The sequence below is a fragment of the Gopherus evgoodei genome, chromosome 3 (assembly GCF_007399415.2).
Source record: "Gopherus evgoodei ecotype Sinaloan lineage chromosome 3, rGopEvg1_v1.p, whole genome shotgun sequence".
Classification (NCBI taxonomy): domain Eukaryota; kingdom Metazoa; phylum Chordata; order Testudines; family Testudinidae; genus Gopherus; species Gopherus evgoodei.
The window spans coordinates 136,756,140-136,772,633 of NC_044324.1; positions in this window are offsets into that span (position 1 = coordinate 136,756,140).

A 16,494-nucleotide genomic window follows, 5' to 3' on the forward strand; every position below is an offset into this window, starting at 1 on the left:
GGTTTTATTTTACACAGCATTCTAGACCAGCCAATCCTAGAAAGTAGACACTGCTAGCGCGAGTTATTATTTAGGCAGTATTACAAGTCCTCCCTCCGCTGTTGAAGGTACAGTATTTGCAATGTATTTCTATTAGACATTTAAAGTATCACCCCTTAAAACAGAAACCTCACATTCACATTGTCACAGATTGTGACATTCCTGTTGACCATTAAAATTAGCATGAGGCCAATTTTAAGTCGACAAGAAATGTTTAAAAAGAATAAAAAAGCAACTGACCAGAAAGCACTTCTCTGAAATAAACCCTCAACCTCAATTTGATGATCTCATTGAACTATTGCCTTCACACAACCTAAAGAATTTACTGACCACCTCAGATCATTTTTTAGGACTGTAGCTCTGTCTCTTACCACTAATCTCTATAGTACATGTGCATATTTAAACGACTGATGCTTACAACCATCTAAGTACACTAACATTTAAACTGGAAATATTTATAAACATTATATCGATAAATTGATGCTTAATCCCCCCTTCCTTTTATAACAAGGAGAAGATTGTATGTTTGGATTAGGGGAAAAGAGGGCTTTGTGTGTTTTAAATGAAAAACTTTCCAATCCTCGGAGTTTCAGTCAGTCTCACGGGCCAAGACTAAATACAGAGTGAGAGAACGAATATTTTGAAACATACTAATGCTTTCGAACGGTTTGAATTCTCAGGAGGAGCTGCGATCTGTGGTGTGAGGGAACAGTTTATTACCTTTCTGTGAGAATCTCTGGATAGAGGGAGAAGGGGGAGAGAGGTGACAATGAGCAGGAAATAGTTCAATGGGGTCTCTTTAAACAATAACAATCGCTTTAAACAGGAGCAAAAGAAGGGGAGGGGAGGCAGTGCAGTGTAAAAATAAGGATTTCTAAAAAAAAAAAAGATTTCATGCAAACATACTTACATTCAAAATACTGGATATTAGTTTTATTTGAACTGATTTAATGAGGTTTTTTTTAAAGTTTGCTTTTTAAGAAAAGTTTCTCAGTCAATGGCAATCGCTTTGGAAGAACAAGAAGTTGAAACCAAAGTTTAGTATGGAGAGCTATATTCAAAAATTGTTAATCTTGGGGATGGATAGACAGATAGATAGATACATAGATACGTTTTATGTAGATGCACGCACATTTTATATAAACACGCTTTTCACATTTATATACACATCTTGATTTCAGGAATAAAACTGCTACATTAGTCACACTTCAAATACATCATATATTCTGCACCCTTTTTTTCATCTTAAGTTTAGAAATCAAAGTTGTATTTTTACAAGCTACATGAGGTGATCAAGATTATGTTATTTTGCTCGATCGTGTTGCTTTTTTTTAATCGCGAATGCAAACATTCTCTATTACTTTACGGAAACAGGGTGAAGACATTTCTCTACTTTGGGTTAGTCTTTGCACATGATTTTTTAAAAGCTTTGTAATCGACATGCTTTGCTTACTGAGCGTACCTAGTCCACTTCTGATGGGGAACCATCTTTCTCTGCAAGCAGGTTTTCAAAAATCGGGCAAGAAGAGTCACCACTCTGAATATTTTCACTAGATCCTTTCCACCAGCCGAACATCCCTCACTCGTTTTACTTATGGTGTTCCGTACAAAAAATAATACTTTACTTTTAAAAAGGCATGAACATTCAAGCTTAGAAATTCTATGCGAGGCTGTCAATCTATGACAATCTGCGCTATTTTTTTAAACGACGAGATTTCTAACATCTTATTATCACACTGCAAAATCCCGCATCTCAAGATAGTCTTAAAATGAATCCAGAATGAGGGAGTCTCCTTCACAGCCCGTAATGCTTAGCAGATCCGTTTGGATCTTTAAAAATACCTCTCTGCTTTCGACACATTCTGATTTTTTGAAGTGTTCTGAAATTATTTTTATTTTAGTGGATCCAGGGTAAGGCAAATTTCGTTCTAAATTCTTCGGCAGATCTAATATGCCTACAAATGAACCATCTGTAGAGCTGACACACCATAATAGAGTCAAGCGGAATCGAAGGCGACGCGTCTGCTTTAGTGGATTTAGTATGAAAGGGAAACGGGATTCGATCTGATTATATATTAAGATGGTTTGAAATTTAATAAAAACATTGTTATTGACGATTCGGAATTAAAATATTTCTAAGCAGGCTAGTTCCTTAATTTTAAAGAAGAATAATACGTGTAAGGAAAGCTCAAATACCACTGGCAACACAATTGCTTTGAACATTATAATTAAATGTTGCATATAGTATCACGAGATGTTCTCATTTTCTCTAATTTACCATTCAAAAGGAAGATGGAGTTTATTTCACTTCGCATATTTCACTTTTATATTTGTTTTAGTGACTAAGCCCTTTCGCACCAAAGAACTAAGGAATATCCCAAGATTTAGCTGACAGTTTTTAAACAGTCTTCCCGGATTTAAGTTAAAAATGATCAAAAGAATACCTGCAGGGTTGTTTTTTTTTTAAACAACATAAAAATGAGTGCAAACGGTGGGAGAGTTGTGTATGTTTTGGGAGGGATAGGGAAAATACTGATTTTTCCTGGGCAGCTATTCGTGCCCTCTTCTTTATTATTTTCCCCCTCTGCCCTACTTCTCCTTTCTGATCTTAATTGCACTTTGGTTCTCAGGAGAGAAAACTCCCCACTTTCACAGCCTTTTCACCGAGAGCTGCAGTGCATGACAGTTTACAGCCAAAAACTTCCTCCAGCCGAACAGCTATAAAGACTCCCAATTTATAGCAATACTTTCCTTCTTTCGCTGGGCGAGTACCAGCTTCCAGCTGTTCCCCTACGTTCATGGGATCTGTCTGTCTGCATCTGCATTATCATCTCCCTAGGTGTAAGGTTATGTGACGAAGACTGCCATGGAAATAATCGCTATCACGATAAACCGAGCATGCTATTATTATTCTCCCTTGATAATAACCAATGTATATAATGTAGTCCAACTGAAAATGCTAAGAATCAGTGAGTAAATAAACGTCTGGAGTATTTGTTTTCCTACTTTTCAGCTTGCAATGCGGGATTATGTAGAATGTACACGATCCTTTCCCCCAAATCACTCTTCCTACCTCACCAAAAAATAAAATAAAATCCAGGATTGATTTAATGCAAACTTAAAAACAATCAAAAAGAGCAACAACAAAAACCGGGCTATTAATTAAATCGTCAAATTAAAGTGCAGATTAGAAATGTCAAGATGTTCTAGCCCTTAAAAATAAACGTCCGTTTTCTCCTGACTAGCCTTAGACGTTTAAATGTAATTTCAGTTTATATTTACTGTATACTAGTTGAGTCTCTAGACACGTCTGTTGCCTTCCCTTTGAAACTGAAGGCATAACATTCCGGCTGCTACCAACCAGTTCAGAATTACCGATGTAGAATATATGTGCTCGATAAATATGCAAATATCTTTTTCATTAGAAACCTCCCTTCCTTTGTTGCTGTAGTCTTGGTGTGCCTTTTACTGAACATTTTCTTCAAATCAATTAACATTTTACTTTAATTTTTAATGTAAATCAAGCAAAATTATTCACTTTATTCAGAAATTCCCCAAATTTACTAACGTGTCCTAATCAAACTCAGGAACATAGGTCCTAACTGGGACAGGTTCCCCTATAAACATACGTCCAAACTGTGAAAATGACATTGTATAAAAACCTCCAGTGTTTTGATGTATTTATTTTAGGTTCATAAAGATGAGTAATTAAGTTTCATGCTCTTGTTTTTTAATTGTAGAGGCATATGGCTGCTGCCCTTTAAAAGTGTTTTTGTTTTGTTTTTACATTTCAGAAAACAGTTGCATATCAAGTAGCCAAGCAGAGTGAAATAAAATGATTTCTACTTTCTCACTTGGTGTTTTGGATGGTAGGGCATATGTAGGTGCCTGTCCTGCATTTTTGATTGCGGGCAAAACTCTCATTGATTCAACCTGAGCTTTACTTGAGGACTGCAAAGACCTCTACTTGTTTTTTTTAAGTCAGTGTAGTTACTTGAGGCCTGATTCTTCTCTCATTGAAGTCAATGACAAAACTTCCACTGACTTCAGGAGGAGCTTGAGTAGCTAACACCAATGGGGCGGGACCTAAAAATACCTGACATCCCCCTACACAAGCTCTAAAGAAAGGCTGACTGAAAGATTAATTAACAGGGCTAGCAAGACAAATATATTTTGTTTTGAAAATCAGTCGCATGATTTCTTTCCTATTTTTTCAATGCCACAGTAATCTTGCCTAGAAGTATACTTCTAGTTAAATGAGTATCTTTGCATAGGCCAGCTGGTGTAACTGGGATGACAGAAGAACCATCCACCACTGTAGTAGCCTATTCCTTTTAAAAGTGCAAAGAGGAGGCAGCATAATGGGTTGTGAAGGGTGGGGGAAGGAAAGAGGGATTCTTTACTCTTTAAACCTGCCTAGGATTATCATCTGTTAAAAAAAAAAAAGTCTATTTTGCTCCTGGTGAAGCCAATGGGAGTCTGGGGTACACAGAGTGCAAGGTCACCCCTATAAGTTTAAGGCTTTACCATAACTTCTACCTATTTTCTTATACCTCCACTGATCCTGATCTCTAACTCCAACTGAAGTCAATGGGACTTTTGCCTGCAAAAGGACATTAGGGTTAATTGAAAAGTTAGTGGTTCAGAGATCAAAAATATCTAATAATGCAAAAGTAGTATTCATCTCTTCCTCCATAATAGTTCTCACAAAAAAAGTAATTTCCTAAAATATTTGAAAATTATAACTAACAACCAGAATCGCCATAACAACACTAATCTGCATTTATAGGGCACCAATTCACCATTGCCCTGAATCTTGTGCAGCTATATACACTAGTCTAGTATAAAGTGAATGTAAAAGGCTACCAGATCAAAATGATAGCAATTAACGCCCACTTTACACTGGTGTAAATGACTATACAAGATGTAAGGCTATAGTGAATCAGACACAGAGTGCCTCCCTTCTCAGAAAGGGCATTTCAAAACTAGTGAATTTGATCAATTATTGTCATAAAACCATCATCATCTTGGCATTTAAATCTCACGGAACATTAAGACTTCTAGAAAGGGATTTGAAGCCTGAGAGCAGGTTTTGTAAAACAAAATTAATTTTCCTCTATTTTGTTTCTTCATCCTACTCTCTCAGTACTTTTTCCCTCTGACTACCAACTCCACCACCAAGGTAAATATAAAATAGGAATATTTTAGTTGTGTATTATACAAAAGGCAATAAGAATTACAGTATTTGGTAGTCAGCTAAGTCCTGAGCATCTCATGCCTTGACTAGGGTAAGCACCTCCATGGCCTTAATGCTTGCAAACTTGCCCTTTTCAAGTCCCTTCGAAATGTTGCTGCTAAGATCATTTCCCTGGCTTGTTGCTTTGACTATGTTGGGGTCACACAGTTGTGACAAGGTATAAAGGCACTTCCTAAGTTCCAACATGTAAGAGGTTACAAGAACTTTCAGGTTCCCTGCCCATCCCATGGGTGATCTCGGTTGGCATTATAAAAGGAAAGTGGAAGCTGTTGCAGAGTGTGTATTCTGCCCTTTCGAGTTTGCTGAAAGCTGGAAAGGTCTGTGTTGCTTGTTACCAAGTGTTCTGCATTACTTTGATCCAGTTTTGGAATATTACCTGTTAATAAAGCCTACCCCACAGAAAGGGACTTGAACTGAACTAGAATTTGGATGTTTTTTGAACTCCCTGCAGGTGTGTTTCTGCTTTTCCCCATCTTTAAGTCTCTCTCTGCTGGCTACCTCTTTTCTACTACATCAAACACAAATGTCCTGTTCTTTCTTTCAAACCCCTTATGACTTACCCCTGTCCTACCTGTCCAGCATTTTACCTTATCAGTGATGCCAACCTTGATCATCTGACTTTCCATGTGGTTCCTTAGGCATGGGAAAAGCCTGCAGTCAAAACCCATCAGCCCACCACTTCATCCTCATTCAAGTTCTTCTTCAAAACTCACCTCTTCCTAAGTATTCATTATGTTGCAATTTGATAACAGCTAGGCAGTGAGGTGCAATTTATGATTACTGCTCAATTGCACACATCATATTACCTTCTTTACCCTGCCCTTACCCTGAGCTGCTTGTTTGTCTCATCCATCTAGGATGACCAGACAGCAAATGTGAAAAGTCGGGACAGCAGGTGGGGGGTAATAGGAGCTTATATAGGAAAAAGACCCCAAAATCGGGACTGTCCCTATAAAATCGGGACATCTGGTCACCCTACATCCATCTGTTATTTCTAATTTTTTAGACTGCAAGTTTTGGGGACAGGGACTGTCACTTTCTTTATGTCTGTAAGACATCCAATACAATGAACCCTTATCTGGTTGACTTCTAGGCACTATGGCAGTATAAATTTAAATAAATAAATAAATAAGACGACGACACGGGGCCCTATTCTGCAAACCTTTAATCAGGCAGCTTACTGAGGGACTGGAGGCTGTAAAAATAGATACACATGATGGAAGGACCAGAATTCCACCAGGGGATGGGGTTGCAGTGGCAGCAACTTCACTATAGGGTCAAGAGATCATAGGGGTCAATGCAGTGGCATGAATGGGCAGTGCTTTTTGAAGAGTGGGCACTTACAGGAAACAGCGAGCCTGTAACAGCTCACTGAAGAAGTTCCCAGTAGATTTCTCAGGGCACCAAAGTACAAATTAAGGCTGGCCCCTCCTCCCCACATACAGAACTCTGATGGAGGAGCAAATGGAAATACTACCTGCCCTCAAAGACGATGAATACCCATTTTGAGCTCAATAATCTTAACTGGCTCTTGGAGTTGTATTTTGCCCTACCTTGCGCCATTGAAGTTTGTCCTATAGGAAGCAATGAAGTTTGTTGGCAAGGGCAAGAGAATAGGAGTCAGGAACCCTGGGCTCTAGTCCCACCTTCTCCATGGACTTGTTTTGCGACCTTGGGCAATTCTTTAATATCTTTGTACTTCAGTAGGCCTTGTGATGATGTTTTCAAACCTTTGTAAAGTGCTTTGAGATCAACAGAGGAAAGTTGCAGTAGAAATACTAATTAGTATTATACTACAATGTTATAATAATATACTATAATAATATTATTAACATCTATCCCAGTCTTCTGATCTCTCAAACCAATTCACACGGAAACAAATATCAGGTAAGTTGGTTCTTAATGGTCTAAAACTTACTTTTCCGTATTTTGGGGGTGGGTTTTTTTTTGTTTTTGGATTGATGCAGGTCTGTTTCCCCCAATGTGCTCTGCCTACTGGACGCCCTTAGAACACTTGCCCTTCTTTTTTATTATTCCACACCCCCCCTTTATACAGATGCCATTTTGGTTCATGGGTCCTTTACAAAAATCTGTATATCAATCTGTGTATACAAAATCTTTAAAACTTGTCTCATCATCTAGCAGTTCATACATGTTCTCAGTACCAGACAATACATTTTGTTCCTGTCAGTCATTACATAGGAAAGTGTAACCTTCTACCCTCAACAAAGGACTTAATCCTGCAGTGCTATTACCACAAGGGTCATTTTCTTCCTGACCCCAGATGGTGATCTGTTTATGCTCTGATGCATGATGATTGATAACCCTTGTATTTTTATCCAAGCTGTTTTAACTATAAATTCTTATTCATGTAAGTATCCGATCTTTTAAAAAATCTTTCCTAAACTATGAGCCTGCCTTTATCATCTAGCACAATCCACTGGCTGTTTACCACATTCCTTGCTTAATATAAATACTTCTAGAGGTTGTTAGAAAAACATATTCCTCCCTCTGATTGGCAGACAAGAATCTAGACATTCCAAAAACTGTACATAATTAATTCATTTAGTTTAAATTAGTTGAGTTAATCAATTCAAAGTGATTTACAAAGATAAGCACTAAATACTTGTTAAGTATTATCTTACATAATAGCCCCACAAGATTTCACTTTTGACCTATAGGTTCCAGAGGTCAAATTTCTAATTTATAGATAAGTACAATTAAACAGCAGTAAATTTGACAGCTACTAGTATTTCTTTTCATTCCTCCAGTCTGAGAGTTCTGCAAGTTTCCTTTCATTCTCTGTTGAGGGTTCTTATATTTCCAGTAGATACATGGTTTTTGTAGAGAGTGAATTATTCATTAAAAATAACAACAAGAATGTTAATACAACACATTATCTAAAGTACAAGAAAATAACCTCATGAGTGCCCATCTCTACTACTTTTAAACTGAATTATGGGCAAAATATTTCACTAACCATTTCTTCTTCCTTTCCCGATCACAAGCACAGTTTTCTGATGACTGGGTAGTAAATGTTTGATTGTGCCTCTCTGATACCATGAGGGGTCTGATTCAAAGCCTACTGAGGTCAGTGAGAATTGTTCTATTGACTTCAGTGAACTTTGGCTCACTCCCTAGTTGAAACAATAGTGGTATTTACAAAGCTTAAAGAAAACTCTGTGCCTTGTTCTGACATTTTATTTGCAGTTTGCATGTGAATTATGCACAGAAAGAGAAGAAACATTGACCCCCAATCACTTCTACATAGTCCAATATTCCTAACAAGTCCAATTACAAGAGGTATTTGTCATTTGCAATGCTGTTGCTAAGTGCATTGGTATCCCATGCCCCACACACCTTTTCCAAATGAGCTCTAGAATTCTTTATACCACTTGCATTAGTGCTCCAAAGAGTCTCAGGGTAGTGAGCACAAAAGATGGAAGGATTCTGAGGCACTTAACTCAAAGTAGGAATCTCAGTACAAAGCACCTATAAATACTTTAGTTTGATTTAAAATTAAATTCTTCCCCATGTACTGTGGTAACAAAGTGTGATCTGCTAAAGCACTTTAGCTAACAAGTCTCCTGCTTTAAACAGGAGGGAGCTGTTGGTAAGGTATTTTCAGTGAGAGGCCTTCAACTATGGAGCTTGCTTCCCTCTTCTTGTAACAGAGTTACATGCTGCAAGTCCCATCTGTTCTCCCAGTTTTCTGAGGAAGGACTAGGTTAAGCAGGGTGGTACTTGTTAATCTGAGGTTGAATGAGATGGGCGAGGAAGAATTTTTGAGCTAATATTTGTTTATTTTGTCTATTTTGTATTGCATGTGTGCCTACAGTAAAAAGATATTCACATTAAATGAAAATGAAACAGATACGTAAAATAATGTTTTTTTATCTCAGCCAGAAACTATCCTGACATCTATTCAGACATTCTACCCCAGAGGCAGTTGTCTATGTCATCTGTCTAATGCTAAATCTGATCTCTCAAACTGGGAGAACCATATTTCTTTTTAAAAATAATCTAGGGGGAGATTTTCAACTCTGCCTAAAATTGTAATTTAGGGTACTTTGACTACTCTTAAAATTCCTTGAAAGAAGATGATGTACATATATTTTATTTTATCTTGCTGAGCTTTATGGAGGAGATCTCTCCAATTTTTGTAACCCTAAGTAGCTTTCAAAAAAAAATGTGTAGCTTTAGTTTCAAGCTGTGGAATCTTTCCTTTTGGAAAGAACTCTACTTAAATAAGTTCCTACATGTGCATGGCTTTGACAGAATTGATTAATTATGAGACTTTAATTCAAGAGTTCCATTCAAGATAGAGGTCTCCCCAATTATCAGCAGTAAAAAATTAACATATACATATAGCAAACAGATTTGTTAATTCCATTAAAATATAAACTGCTGTGATTTAGGTCTCACTCACTCAGCAGGGAAGCCTCAAGATTAGCTAAGGTTTTCCCATTGTTTTAAAATCTCCAATAAGTTTTCTACCTCTTTGACATCTAAAATACAACAGAGTGTGAAAATAATTTCAGATGCCATTGATTAAATATTACAAGATTATAAAGTCATGGGTGTATATTTTAGATCATGAAACTGGATCTGCAGCATATCATCTTGTTAATTAAGTTTATACCAAATCTAGGGTGACCAGATAGCAACCGTGAAAAACCGGGACGGGGGTGGTGGGGTAATAGGCACCTATATAAGAAAAAGTCCCAAAAAATGGGACTGTCTCTTTAAAGATGGGACATCTGGTCACCTAGCCAAATCAATGTCTGCCTAACAGCTGAATCCTACAGTTTACTCGGGAAAAAATTCTCTTTTTTTCTCAATGGCAATTTTACCTGAGTAAGATCTGCATGGCTGAAACTGTATCTAGCTAGACAAACTTTGGTCCATACAAATCTTATCATTTTGTTCTCAGGGCATCAATGGAAGACTTAAGCTTTTATGAAAATCTTCATATTTGTAAGGATGTTGCCTTTTTGTACAGGAGATTACATATGAAGTTATTGATTACCATCATAGAACCTGGATCATAGTTTATTTTCTCCTTGATATGTTATCTCAGGGCAACAATCTTCTTTTTTGTTTAAATTCCTTGTGCAAATGATGTGCTGCTCTGATTTTGATCAAGATTCTTAGTATAAAGATAGCAAGGTCACTGTGATTTAGATACATGAAGCCTTTAAAATTGAGCTCTCCTGAAAAGGAATTTATCAACTCTATAGAGCTTCTTGGTTTTGTCCTTCTGCCTTTTCTGTAAAACAGTTTGTATTGCCACAGGGAGGTTTCCGAAAAGGATTTTTTTTTTTGAGCAACCTCGAAATCTCCACCTTTTGGCTGTCTCAAGTACATGTCTGCCCTGAAGCTCAATATGATGCAATTAATGAACAGCCATCCTCCTCCCTCAGCTCTTCCTTTCCTTTCCTGAGACAGATGTGCTGACAGTATGGCACCTTCTTTAAAGGAATTCAGTTTTATGGAAGGTGAACTTTGGCAGGAAAGTATAAATGGCTAAAAGCTTTTGGCTGCCCTCTGTATTCCAACTGTTGTTTGCAGTGTTGTTGTAGCTGTGTTGGTCCCAGGATATTAGAGAGACAAGGTGGTTGAGGTAATATCTTTTATTGGACAACTTCTGTTGGTGAAAGAGACAGGCTTTAGAGCTTACACAGTGCTCTTCTCTAGGTCCTGAAGAGGAGCTCTGTATAAGTTCGAAAGCCTCTCTTTTACCCACAGAAGTTGTCCAACAGAAGACATTACCTCATCCACCTCATCTCTCTCTATCTGAAAGCAGACTCACCAGCTCTCATTCCAAATACCTATGAAGAACCATAGAAACTAGAGATGGAAAATACTTATCTTGTGAATCTTCTAGAGGCCAGTGCGAGAGTGTTTCCTATAATATATTCTTTGTCCAGATGATTTTTAAATGTCTTGCATGCTGGAACTCCCATTAATTCCCTTAAGAAATATTCTCATAGACTAATATATTAGGAATTTTTTCTGATAATCAGACTACATCTTTCTTTGCTTAACTTTATCCCATTGCTCCTAATTATACCACAGTGGGACCACCTTTGTATTTACATCCTTCAGAATAATACAATGCCAATCTCTCCTCATTAAAATTGATCCTTAAAAAAACACTTTTCTTAAAGGCCTGTCAACTTTAACTCCTCAATTGAAACTGAACTGTAAAGCCGTAAGATAACAGACAAATACTTAAGTAACTTTAAGTTCCAAATGAACATTCAGTAAAACATGTCACATAAAAACATAAAAAATATAAGGTCAATATTTTTAAACCCGGGAGCCTCAAGTTAGGCAGATAAATGAGATATCTGTTTTCTTGGGGAGTAAAGTGGAGCTGTGGGTACAGTACTTTTGAAAATTAGGCCACTTAGGCTATGTCAACACAGGGATTAAAAAACCCATGGCTGGCCTGGGTCAGCTGACTCAGGCTTGCAGGGCTCAGGCTCCAGGGCTGAAAAATTACTGAGTAGACAGACGTTCAGGCTCATGTTGGAGCCTGAGCTCTGGGACTCTGTGAGGGTGAAGGGTCCCAGAACTCAGGCTCCAGCCCGAGTCTGAACATCTACACAGCAATTTTCAGCCCTGCAGCCCAAGCCCACACCAAATGACCCAAGCCAGCTGCAGGTCTTTTAGCCCTGCGTAGATGTACACTTAGACCTGTCCTGCGCCTCCTGCAGCACACATGCATATGCTTAATTTATTCATCTGAGTAATCCCACTAAACTAAACTACTCACCTACATACAGTTAAGTATATTGGTAAGAGTCTGCATCATCAGTGCCTTATTTAGGCTTCTAAATATAGGTTTTAGGTGCCTTAACTTTAGACACCCAGGTTTGGGTATTTGGCTTGAGTATGAAAAAATGTAGGAAATGAAAAGTTAAGGAAGGATACATAAATATTCTAATATTATCACACGTTACACCGTATCTTTAATCAGTGGACATATGTTTAAAAAAAACATATATAGCATATTCCTGAACCAGCCTTAATTCTGCTCATATTACCTGAAAAATGAGGTCTCCAATAAGTCCATTAAGAACTTTGCTATTCTTAAACTATTTTAGGCAGAAAGTGTTCAGTTACTACAGTGATGAATAGGAATAGAAAATGCAACCACAGACAGATAGATACACTAGAATCCTAGTCCTTTTAATGGTGTGCAACCTACAACTTCACACCAAGAAAGTGATATTATCAACATTTCCTCCTATCATCAACTGACAGTTGTGAGTAGTGGAGATTTCGCATAATAATCTTCTCCCATCTTGAGTATGGTATTGTCCTTCACAAACCACTTCACACACTTGGGTGTATCAATGAATACAAGCAGAAGAGGAAAAATCATGCATAAATACTAACTAGAATAAAGCAAAACAATTGAAATTTAATCCAAAATAGGAATTAATAGAAAATTTGGGATGAAAACACTTCAGGTGAATGTTACTCCTTTGAACAATTTCCACTCATAGTTTTAAAAATCATGGAAATCTTTCGTTTGATATAAGGCTTCATAAAACCTTGAGAAATATAAGGAAATAATCTATACTGATATAAGCACTTTTATACCAATATAACTGTGTCCTCACTAAGGACACTACCCAGTTTCTGAACTGATATAGTTAAAGCAGTACAAAAACTGTTATGCAGACAAGTCATGGTGTGTTGTTGCTTGTTAGGTTGTGTCTGCTGCAGGAAAGGTGCGTTTGTAACTTGAGTTAGCTAACACGTGGCAACTAACATCGAAGTAAAGCAATTGAAGAGAAAGCAATTTGTAGTTTTCACACAAGTAAATCTTTAACTCAAATTACTAATTTGTGTATAAACTACAAACTGCCTTGTCTCAGAAGGATTTTACTTCAAGTTAGTTACCTCAAATTGGATAACTTGAGTTAAGAACATACCTATTTTTCCTAGGGAAGACAAGGCCTTACTCACGCACCATGAGCAGATGCAAAACTGAATGTTAGCCATCAGCAATGGCCTCTCTGCAAAACTGGCATACAATTACTTTTACTGAGTTCTGGGATATTAAAAGATCTCCGACCAACTTCTTCTTGGTTACACAGTTATAATTCCAATTCAAGTCAGTGAAGCTGAACCTATATAATTCAACAGGATTTATTCCCCCAGCTCTAGTGACAATTTAATATCAGGATAGTTCAGATATTTTTTCAAATACAACAGTGAGAATATAGGGTTAGATGCACAAAGGAGACTTAGAGCACTGAAACACTTAACATTTAGGTGCCCTGCCACTTTGCGGAATCGTCAGCCCCGAATTAGGCACCCCAAGCACCCTATACAACACATGGGAAGAATTAGGCACCTAAGAATGGTGTTCAAAAAAGCCAGCACACTAAGTGAACTGCCTAAGCTAGCTAATAGGAAATGCCAAAGAGTGGGGTGTGGCCTATGCCATGCTCCTCAAAGGGAGTTAGATGTCCATCTCTGCAGCAGAGAGGGTGCTTCACTCCACTTGGGACTCACAGCTGCAGACTATCTCCTGGACTAAGGTGGCTAAACAAGGTTAGCCTCTTCTCACAAAATATGGTGGTAGTAGCATTATGGCCTAGTGGTTAAACCATTCATCCAGGATGTGGATGAGCCAGGATCAAATCCCCACTTTGTTGGTTGAAGTAGGGATCTGAACTAAGGTCTCCCACCACTAGAATAGAGGATGTGTCTTTCAATTGCTCCAAATACATAAACATTCATTGGGCTAGACAGAGAGTGGGGATGACTGTAGCAGCATGATTAGGCCTCTCATCGGGGAAGTGGAGGACCTGGTTTCAAATCATGCAAAGTGGAGACTTGAATCGAGCACCCCTTGCCCCCTTATCACTGGGACACTGCATCTAATTGGGGTTGGGGGAGACACCACCCCTTCCTCAATTGGAGTTTGTAGGGGGCCTGATATTGTAGGTTGCCCACCAGATTGGGCCATGCAGGCAAGGTAAGCAGCAGAGTCCCTATTTTGAAGATCCTACCAGGGCTTAGGTGACAAGCTGCACATCAGTGTCAGGACTTAAGTGCAGAAATTTAGGCACCATGGGACTTTACCAGCATAACTTAGGCACCTAGAGAATTTAGATGCCTACAGGGTTAGGCAGCAGCTGGATGCATGGTTGGGTTGATGATCTAAATTTTGGACTTAGTGACCTAAATCTCTTTGTTGATCTAGCTCATAGCTCACAAATGGATCACTGATATATGCCTAAATTGCAAAGTGAAGCACAAATTGGAAAGCCAAAAGAGTTCAATCATTCCACAAACAAGCATACCAGCTTCCCACTATTATCCACACTGCAGCATGCTATTGCTGTTGTAGATCTTCTCATTTGTAACTATTAAAAGACATTTAAAATGTTTTGTTGAAAATATATTTATGTTAAATAGTTCACAGCAGCTACATGGACAATAGAAAAAAAGTAGACAAGAGAATCCTTCCCTCCCCTCCCCATCCACTGATAGTTTAATGTTTTATTTCTCATAGTCATTATTTTAAATTAATCTGGTGACCTACTTTTTATATATTTCAGTTTTTCTTCCTCAGATTTCAGACCCTAATAGTGTCAGATTTAGTATGTGCTTTAGTTTAATGTTCAGCCATCCTAACCCTGAACATTTACATCATTTTCTTTATTTTAGTTCCATTTCTGCTTCCTTCGAGCAAATAACAAAACCTACTTTGGCAACCAAAGTAAATGAGCAATGTAGGAGAAAAGATAATCTAATCAGTATAGCTGATTACGAAGAAGAAATCACTATAAACTCTTCAGAGTGTTTAATAATACAATAACAATAAAGGATAACTGACTGACAGCTAGGAAATTAGGTATCAGAGGGGTAGCCATGTCAGTCTGGATCTGTAAAAGCAGCAAAGAGTCCTGTGGCACCTTATAGACTAACAGACGTATTGGAGCATGAGCTCATGCTCCATCCGACGAAGTGGGTATTCACCCATGAAAGTTCATGCTCCAATACATCTGTTAGTCTATAAGGTGCCACCGGACTCTTTGCAGCTAGGAAATTGTAGTTTTGACAATCTTATGATATACAGTAGAACATACAGATTACAACTCCCATAATATTGAGGGAAATCAGAGGTGTTCAGAGATGTTATAATTTTTTTTAAGATTTGGCTTAAAATCAGTTTAGGTTTTTTTTGAAAGATTGTTATGTACCATGAAAGTGTGACAATATATCTAAAAGCTGTTTAAAAATTTACAAAGCACTGTGAATACCTTCACTACAGTAATTAACTATCCATAATCTATACATTTTCTTGAGTAAGTATCTAACTATTTCTGATGATATAACTATCAGAGGAGTTATATCACTTAATAAATCCTCTGACCCAGTCCAGAAGACTGAGCAAGAATTCTGAGAAGGGGTGACAAACAAGTCTTGAGCACATTCTCAGTGACTTTATTTGAGACAACAAAGATTGAGGAATTTAAGCAATATAGCTTCAATATCTTTGTTTATTTCTAGGGTGACCATATTTCCCTATGCTGAATACAGGACACCTGGTAAAATTACTCATATTCAAGCAAGTTCAACAGCAATCAATCCGAACTATGCAATACAAATGTTCAAATTAACATCAAGTTGACTGAGCCCATTAAAAAGAAATACTGTGTAGTTGGATTCATTTACCTTCTTACCTTTAAGGCTTTAGAGTTCACACGGTGAGGGGTAACACACACACACACACACCCCTACTCCCCCCCCACATACACACAGAGGGAGAAGTGTCACACACACACTCTCATACACCCTTCTCACACCAGGAGGGTGACCGACCTACCCAACCCTCCATGCCCATGCTCTCCACCCTCCATGCCTGGCTGGGCCCCCAGGACAGACCCACCTCTCCTGTACCTGGTGCCAAGTCTTCCCAAGGCAACACATGGGGCACACAGAGTCACTTGCCCCCCCCTCCCAGATTTCTGCCAGGGTTCACACCAGAATGTGGGCAGCAGCAGCCTTTCAGCACTGTGTGGGAGGGAAGGGATGGGAGCTGCTTCCAGCTGCAGGGAAGCAGGAAGTGGAGGGGGAGAGATGACCTGGCCACTGACATAGCTCAGCCACTTCTAGCTACAGTGCGGGCAGGAAGGGGTTAAGCCCTAAGGATGCATTGTGCACCA